Source organism: Arachis hypogaea, chromosome 15 (genome assembly GCF_003086295.3).
Source record: "Arachis hypogaea cultivar Tifrunner chromosome 15, arahy.Tifrunner.gnm2.J5K5, whole genome shotgun sequence".
Classification (NCBI taxonomy): Eukaryota; Viridiplantae; Streptophyta; class Magnoliopsida; order Fabales; family Fabaceae; genus Arachis; species Arachis hypogaea.
The window spans coordinates 90,894,795-90,903,341 of record NC_092050.1 but is presented as its reverse complement, the minus strand read 5'-3'; the positions used below and the strand labels follow the sequence as shown (position 1 = coordinate 90,903,341).

Here is an 8,547-nt window from a genome sequence, read left to right as displayed (position 1 = left end):
TTCCATTCAGACTCTGAGAAATCATATTAACTTGCTGAGTCAATATTTTATTCTGAGCCAATATGGCATTCAGAGTATCAATTTCAAGAACTCCCTTCTTCTGAGGCGTCCCATTACTCACAGGATTCCTCTCAGAAGTGTACATGAACTGGTTATTAGCAACCATGTCAATGAGTTCTTGAGCTTCTGCAGGCATTTTCTTTAGGTGAATAGATCCACTGGCAGAAGTATCCAATGACATCTTAGCTAATTCAGATAGACCATCATAGAATATATCCAGGATGGTCCATTCTGAAAGCATGTCAGAAGGACACTTTTTGGTCAGTTGCTTGTATCTCTCCCAAGCTTCATAGAGGAATTCACCTTCCTTCTGTCTGAAGGTTTGAACATCCACTCTAAGCTTGCTCAGCTTTTGAGGAGGGAAGAACTTCGCTAAGAAAGCCGTGACCAGCTTATCCCAAGAGTTCAGGCTATCTTTGGGTTGAGAGTCCAATCACACTCTGACTCTGTCTCTTACAGCAAAAGGGAAAAGCATGAGCCTGTAGACTTTAGGATCTACTCCATTAGTCTTAACAGTATCACAGATCTGCAAAAATTCAGTTAAGAACTGAAAAGGATCTTCAGATGGAAGTCCATGGAACTTGCAGTTCGGCTGCATCAGAGAAACTAATTGAGGTTTCAGCTCAAAATTGTTTGCTCCAATGATAGGGATGGAGATGCTTCTTCCATGTAAATTGGAATTAGGTGCAGTGAAGTCACCGAGCATTCTCCTTGCATTATTATTATTTTCGGCTGCCATCTCCTCTTCCTATTCGAAAATTTCTGAAAGGTGCTTGCTGGATTGTTGTAATTTAGCTTCTCTTAGTTTCCTCTTCAGGGTCCTTTCAGGTTCTGGATCTGCTTCAACAAGAATATTCTTGTCCTTGCTCTTGCTCATATGAAAAAGAGGGAACAGAAAAATAATAATAATAATAGGGATCCTTTTTGCCCAGGTATAGAGGTTCCCCTGTGTGAGTAAAAGAAGAAAAGAATGTAATGTAAAGAAGAGAAGAGGAAAAACTCGAACACAGAGAGGGAGGTAGTGTTCGAATTTTTGGATGGGAGAGAAGTGTTAGTAGGCGAATAAATAAATAGAAGGAGATGAGAGATGAAGAGGATTTTCGAAAATTATTTTTGAAAAATGGTTAGTGATTTTTGAAATTAGTTTTTGAAAAAGGTTAGTAATTTTCGAAAATTAAGAATAAAATTAAAATAAAAAATTAAAATAATTAGTTAATTGAAAAGAATTTTTGAAAAAGAGGGAGATATTTTCGAAAATTAGAGAGAGAGAGTTAGTTAGGTAGTTTTGAAAAAGATAAGAAACAAACAAAAAGTTAGTTAGTAAGTTGAAACAAATTTGAAAATCAATTTTGAAAAGATAAGAAGATAAGAAGTTAGAAAAGATATTTTAAAATCAAATTTTTGAAAAAGATATGATTTTGAAAAAGATAAGATAAAAAGATATTTTTCAAAAGATATGATTGGATTTAGTTTTGAAAAAGATTTGAATTTTAAAATCACAATTAATGACTTGACTCACAAGAAATCACAAGATATGATTTTAGAACTTAAAGTTTGAATCTTTCTTAACAAGCAAGTAACAAGCTTGAAATTTTTGAATCAAAACATTAATTGATGATGTTATTTTCGAAAATTAGGAGATAAAGATAAGAAAAAGATTTTTGAAAAATATTTTTATAATTTTCGAAAATAAATAAGAAAAATGAAAAAGAATTTATTTTTGAAAAAGATTTTGAAAAAGATAAGATTTTTAATTTGAAAATTTGATTTGACTCATAAAAACAACTAGATTTTAAAAATTTTTGAAAAAGTCAAATCTAATTTTCGAAATTTTAAGAGAGAAAAAGGGAAAGATATTTTTTTGATTTTTTTGAATTTTTATGATGAGAGAGAAAAACATGAAAATGATGCAATGCATGAAAATTTTTAGATCAAAACAATGAATGCATGCAAGAATGCTATGAATGTCAAGATGAACACCAAGAACACTTTGAAGATCATGATGAACATCAAAAACATATTTTTGAAAAATTTTTGATGCAAAGAAAACATGCAAGACACCAAACTTAGAAATCTTTCATGTTTAGACACTATGAATGCAAGAATGCATATGAAAAACAAGAAAAGACACAAAACAAGAAAACATCAAGATCAAACAAGAAGACTTACCAAGAACAACTTGAAGATCATGAAGAACACTATGAATGCATGAATTTTCGAAAAATGCATAAAAATTTTTAGAAAAAATGCAATTGACACCAAACTTAAAAATTGACTCAAGACTCAAACAAGAAACACAAAATATTTTTTTTTATTTTTATTATTTTATGATTTTTTTTGGATTTTTCGAAAATTAATGTGAAAAAGAAAAATAAGGATTCCAAAATTTTTAATATGAATTCCAGGAATCTTGTGCTCTTTAGTCTAAAGCTCCAATCTGAGGGTTAGACATGGCTTAATAGCCAGCCAAGCTTTAGAAGATACAAATCAGTCATACAACAGCAGGTGGATCAGCAACAGCTGATATTCAAATTAACTTGCCTCTATGCTGATGGTTGGAAGCCCCTATCCAAAAGAATTAGACATGGCTTTACAGCCAGCCAGGCTTCAACATGCTTAATGAAACACTAGAATTCATTCTTAAAAATTCTGAAATAATTTTCTAAAACAAAGGGAAAATTTTTGAAAGATTTTAGAAAAAAAATTTTTTTTTTTGAAAACTTTTTTGAAAATAAAATAAGAAGAAAATTACCCAATCTGAGCAACATGATGAACCGTCAGTTGTCCAATCTCGAACAATCCCCGGCAACGGCGCCAAAAACTTGGTGCACGAAATTGTGATCTCAGGCAACGGCGCCAAAAACTCTGTACGCACGTCTTAATAAATCATTTTTCATTCACAACTTCGATACAACTAACCAGCAATTGCACTGGGTCGTCCAAGTAATAAACCTTTCGTGAGTAAGGGTCGATCCCACGGAGATTGTCGGCTTGAAGCAAGCTATGGTCACCTTGTAAATCTCAGTCGGGCGGATATCAAATAGTTATAGTATTTTCGAAAATTTATAATAAATAAATAGAAAATAAAGATAGAAACACTTATGTATAGCATTGGTGGGAATTTCAGATAAGCGTATGGAGATGCTTTCGTTCCTCTGAACTGCTGCTTTCCTGCTGTCTTCATCCAATCAGTCTTACTCATTTCCATGGCTGGCTTTATTTAAGAACATCACCATTGTCAATGGCTACTTTTCATCCTCTCTGTGAAAATGGTCCGATGCGCTGTCACTGCATGGCTAATCATCTGGAGGCATCACCGCAGTCAATGGCTGCATCCTATCCTCTTGTGAAAATGGTCCAAATACTCTGTCATAGCACGGCTAATCATCTGAGGTTCTCGATCATACTGGAATAGGATTCACCCTCCTTTTGCGTCTGTCACTACGCCCAGCACTCGCGAGTTTGAAGTTCGTCACAGTCATTCAATCCCAGAATCCTACTCGGAATACCACAGACAAGGTTTAAACTTTTCGGATTCTCATGAATGCCGCCATCAATCTAGCTTACAGCACGAAGATTCTGATTAAGAGATCCAAGAGATAATCATTCAATCTAAGGTGGAACGGAAGTGGTTGTCAGGCACGCGTTCGTGGGGGAATGATGATGATTGTTACGTTCATCACATTCATGTTGAAGTGCGAATGAATATCTTAGAAGCGGAACAAGTTGAATTGAATAGAAAAACAGTAGTACTTTGTATTGATTCATGAAGAACAGCAGAGCTCCACATCTTAATCTATGGAGTGTAGAAACTCTACCGTTAAAAATACATAAGTGATGAAGGTCCAGGCATGGCCGAATGGCCAGCCCCAAACGTGATCAATATGATCCTAAGATGAACTAAAAATCATAAGATGTCTAATACAATAGTAAAAAGTCCTATTTATACTAAACTAGTTACTAGGGTTTAGAGAGATAAGTAATTGATGCATAAATCAACTTCCGGGGCCCACTTGGTGTGTGCTTGGGCTGAGCTTGAATGTTACACGTGCAGAGGCTCTTTCTGGAGTTGAACGCCAAGTTGTAACGTGTTTCTGGCATTCAACTCTGGTTCGTGACGTGTTTCTGGCGTTTAACTCCAGACTGCAGCGTAGAACTGGCGTTCAACGCCCTTTTGCATCGTCTAAACTCGGCCAAAGTATGGACTATTATATATTTCTGGAAAGCCCTGGATGTCTAATTTCCAACGTATTTGGAAGCGCACAATTTTGAGTTCAGTAGCTCCAGAAAATCCACATTAAGTGCAGGGAGGTCGGAATCCAACAGCATCAGCAGTCCTTCTTCAACCTCTGAATCTGATTTTTGCTCAAGTCCCTCAATTTCAGCCAGAAAATACCTGAAGTCATAGAAAAACACACAAACTCATAGTAAAGTCTAGAAATGTGAATTTAACATAAAAACTAATGAAAACATCCCTAAAAGTAACTAGATCCTACTAAAAACATACTAAAAATAATGCCAAAAAGCGTATAAATTATCCGCTCATCAGTAACGTTGGATGTCCAATGCTCCCTCCAATGTGAGCATCAATTATTCATGCAGAGTCTTGCTCTGCTTCTCTTCCAACATTGGAGGCAACGTTGGTGGTCCCACTTGGCCACCAACGTTGCTTCTTCTTTATCTTTTTCCAAGCTCCTTCTTCAACCTTCCTCCATGCTTTCTTTCAGCTATCATCAACCAATATATGCATCAAAGCCTTGCTAAAGTCATGAGAATTCTCATCATTCTTAGCACACAAGTAATTATAACATAATTCTCATGAAATTGCATCAAATTAACCATACTTGGATGAATCTAGGTATGCATGAATTTTTACCCAATTTGCTTACTTATAACTCAAGAAAGTGCATAAAACCTATTAAAAACAAAGAAAAAGGGCTAGTGAAACTAGCCTCCGATGCCCTGGCATCAGAATGACGCGTGCGCGTGGCCCTCAATTCTCCAAATGCTCATTTCTTCATGAATTCTCCACTTTGCATGCTTTTCTTTTCACTTCTTCCATCCAATACTTGCCTTATGAACCTGAAATCACTCAACAAATACATCAAGGAATCGAATGGAATTAAAGTGAAGTTAAATCACCAATTTAAGGGCCTAAAAAGCATGTTTTTACACTTAAGCACAAATTAAGGGAGAATTACAAAACCATGCTATTTCATTGAATAAATATGATAAAATCTCCTAAATTAAGCACAAGATAAACCACAAAATTGGGGTTTATCAAACATCAAACTTAGCATCACATTCACCCTTGAATTGTTCAATTATGACATCACTTTGGTGTGCAACACCAAACTTAGCTGATTGCAATACAGAGAAATCTACTTAACTCTTTTTTTGAAATAACTAAGAAAAGAGAATTAACTCTGGTTGGGTTGCCTCCCAACAAGCGCTTCTTTAACGTCATAGCTTGACGTCCTTCATTCTTGTTCATGTCAGCTCATAAATGCTCTCCTCCTTGTCGCATAGTCTCTTTGGAGGCTTTATCAAGTAGCTCTAGATAGCCATGAGGGGATACTTTGGTGACAAGATAAGGACCAGTCCATTTTGAACTCACCTTTCCAGAGAAAATTTTCAATCTTGAATTCAACAGCAACACCTTCTGACCTGGCTCAAATGTCCTGAGTATGATTCTCTTATCATGCCATCTTTTTGCCCTTTCGTTGTAGATCTTGGAATTTTCATATGCTTCGAGTCTGAATTCTTCTAATTCATTGAGCTGCAGCAGCCTCTTCTCCCCTGCTGTTTGAGCATCCAAATTGAGATGTTTGGTAGCCCAAAAAGCTTTGTGCTCAAGTTCTACAGGGAGGTGGCAAGCTTTGCCATGTACTAGCTGGAAAGGAGACCTTCTAATGGGAGTTTTGAATGCAATTCTGCATGCCCAAAGGGCATCATCTAACTTCCTTGCCCAATCTTTTCTTGTAGCTCCCACTGTTTTCTCCAAGATTCTCTTCAACTCTCTGTTTGCTAATGCTGCCTGGCCATTGGTCTGTGGATGATATGGTGTAGCCACCTTGTGAATCACTCTATATCTATGAAGAAGAGTATTCAAATGCTTGTTGCAAAAGTGACTTCCACCATCACTTTTGAGTCCTTTGGGTACTCCAAATCTGGTGAAGATATTCCTTCTGAGAAATTGAAGGACTACATTAGCATCACATGTGGTAGTGGCTATAGCTTCCACCCATTTTGAAACATATTCTACGGCCACCAGTATGTATTTTAATGAGTGAGATGGAGGGAAAGGCCCCATGAAGTCTATTCCCTAGATGTACTTTTGAGGCATTTCATTCCTTTTTGTTAAGCCTCCTGCTCTTTGGCACTCATTACATTGGCTCACAAACTCCCTAACATTCTTGAAGATGGTGGGCCAATAGAATTCATTTTGAAGAACTTTTGCAGCTATTCTCTCAGCACCAAAATGACCACCATAGCATGAGCTGTGATAATGCCATAAAATGTATCTTATTTCACTCTCTGGTACACATCTTCTAATCATTCTATCTGGGCATCTCTTAAACAAAAAGGGCTCATCCCACAAGAATTGCTTGGCCTCATTGAGTAGCTTCTTTACTTGTTGCCTAGTATATTCTTGTGGGGTACTTCTTCCTACCTTATAGTTTGCAATATCTGCAAACCAAGGTTCTTGTTGAACTTGCAAGAGATGTTCATTTGGAAATTTCTCATTCACTGGTTGTGAGGCTTCTTGATTAGTCCCTTGTGGTAGCCTTGACAAGTGGTCAGTAACTTGGTTTTCACTTCTTTTCCTATCTCTTATTTCAATGTCAAACTCCTGTAATAACAGTACCCATCTGATGAGCCTTGGCTTAGCATCCTGTTTTGACATAAGATACTTAAGGGTAGCGTGATCAGTATAAACCACAATTTTTGATCCAATTAAATATGGCCTGAACTTATCAAAAGTATATACAATAGCTAATAGTTCTTTCTCTGTGGTGGTGTAGTTTTTCTGCACTTTATTTAATACTTTGCTTGCATAGTAAATGACGTGATGCAACTTATCCTTCCTTTGCCCCAACATAGCACCAATTGCAAATTCACTTGCATCACACATATGTTCAAATGGTAGTCCCCAAGTTGGGGATGTGATGATTGGTGCTGTAGTGAGTTTAGTTTTCAGAATCTCAAAAGCATGTTTGCATTCATCATCAAAGATAAAAAGATTGTTAACCACTAGCAAATTGCTTAGTGGTTTAGCTATTTTAGAAAAATCTTTGATGAATCTCCTGTGAAATCCAGCATGCCCCAAGAAGCTTCTAATGGCTTTCACATTAGTTGGTAGTTTTTCTATGACTTATACTTTTGCCTTGTCAACTTCTATACCCTTACTTGAGATCTTATGCCCAAGAACAATCCCCTCGGGTACCATGAAATGGCATTTTTCCTAATTCAAAACCAAATTAGTTTCTTGGCATCTCTTCAAGACAAGGGTAAGATGATGCAAGCAAGTATTAAAAAAGTCACCAAAAATAGAAAAATCTTCCATAAAAACCTCAATGAATTTTTCTATCATATAGAAAAAATGGATAGCATACTGATGAGCGGATATTTTATACACTTTTTGGGGATAATTTCATATAGTTTAGAGTATGTTTTAGTTGTGTGTTTTTTTGTAATTTCAGGTATTTTTCTGGCTGAAATTGAAGGAGCTGAGCAAAAATCTGATTCAGGCTGAAAAAGGACTGCTGATGCTGTTGGATTCTGACCTCCCTGCACTCAAAGTGGATTTTCTGGAGCTACAGAACTCGAAATGGCATGATTCCAATTGCGTTGGAAAGTAGACATCCAGGGCTTTCCAGAAATATATAATAGTCTATACTTTGCACAAGGATAGACGACGTAAACTGGCGTTCAACGCCATTTCTCTGCCCAATTTTGGCGTCCAGCGCCAGAAAAGGATAAAAAACTGGAGTTGAACGCCCAAACTGGCATAAAAACTGGCGTTCAACTCCACAAATGGTCTCTGCACGTGACTCACTTAAATCTCAGCCCCAGCACACACCAAGTGGGCCCCAGAAGTGGATATCTGCATCATCCATCATAGTCCACTCATATTTTATAACCCTAGGCTACTAGTTTAGTATTTAAACAACTTTTAGAGACTTATTTTGTATCTCATGACATTTCAGATCTAAACTTTGTATTCTCTGACGGCATGAGTCTCTAAACCCCATTGTTGGGGGTGAGGAGCTCTGCTGTGTCTCGATGAATTAATGCAAGTATTTCTGTTTTCCATTCAAACACGCTTGTTCCTATCTAAGATGTTCATTCGCGCTTAACTGTGATGGAGGTGATGAGCTGTGACACTCATCACCTTCCGCAAATCATGAACGTGTGCCTGACATCCACCTCCGTTCTATATACGATTGAATGAGTATCTCTTAGATTCCTTAATCAGAATCTCCG

The 8,547-nt window shown here is 36.8% G+C and overlaps 1 non-coding gene across 1 annotated transcript; it reads left to right on the top strand.

Moving 5' to 3' along the window:
• The first annotated feature begins 295 nt into the window (after nt 1–295).
• LOC112752423 (small nucleolar RNA R71) lies at nt 296–403 on the top strand. Its single transcript, XR_003176861.1, has one exon. It is a non-coding gene; the product is annotated as a small nucleolar RNA R71 (small nucleolar RNA).
• The last annotated feature ends 8,144 nt before the right edge of the window (nt 404–8,547 follow it).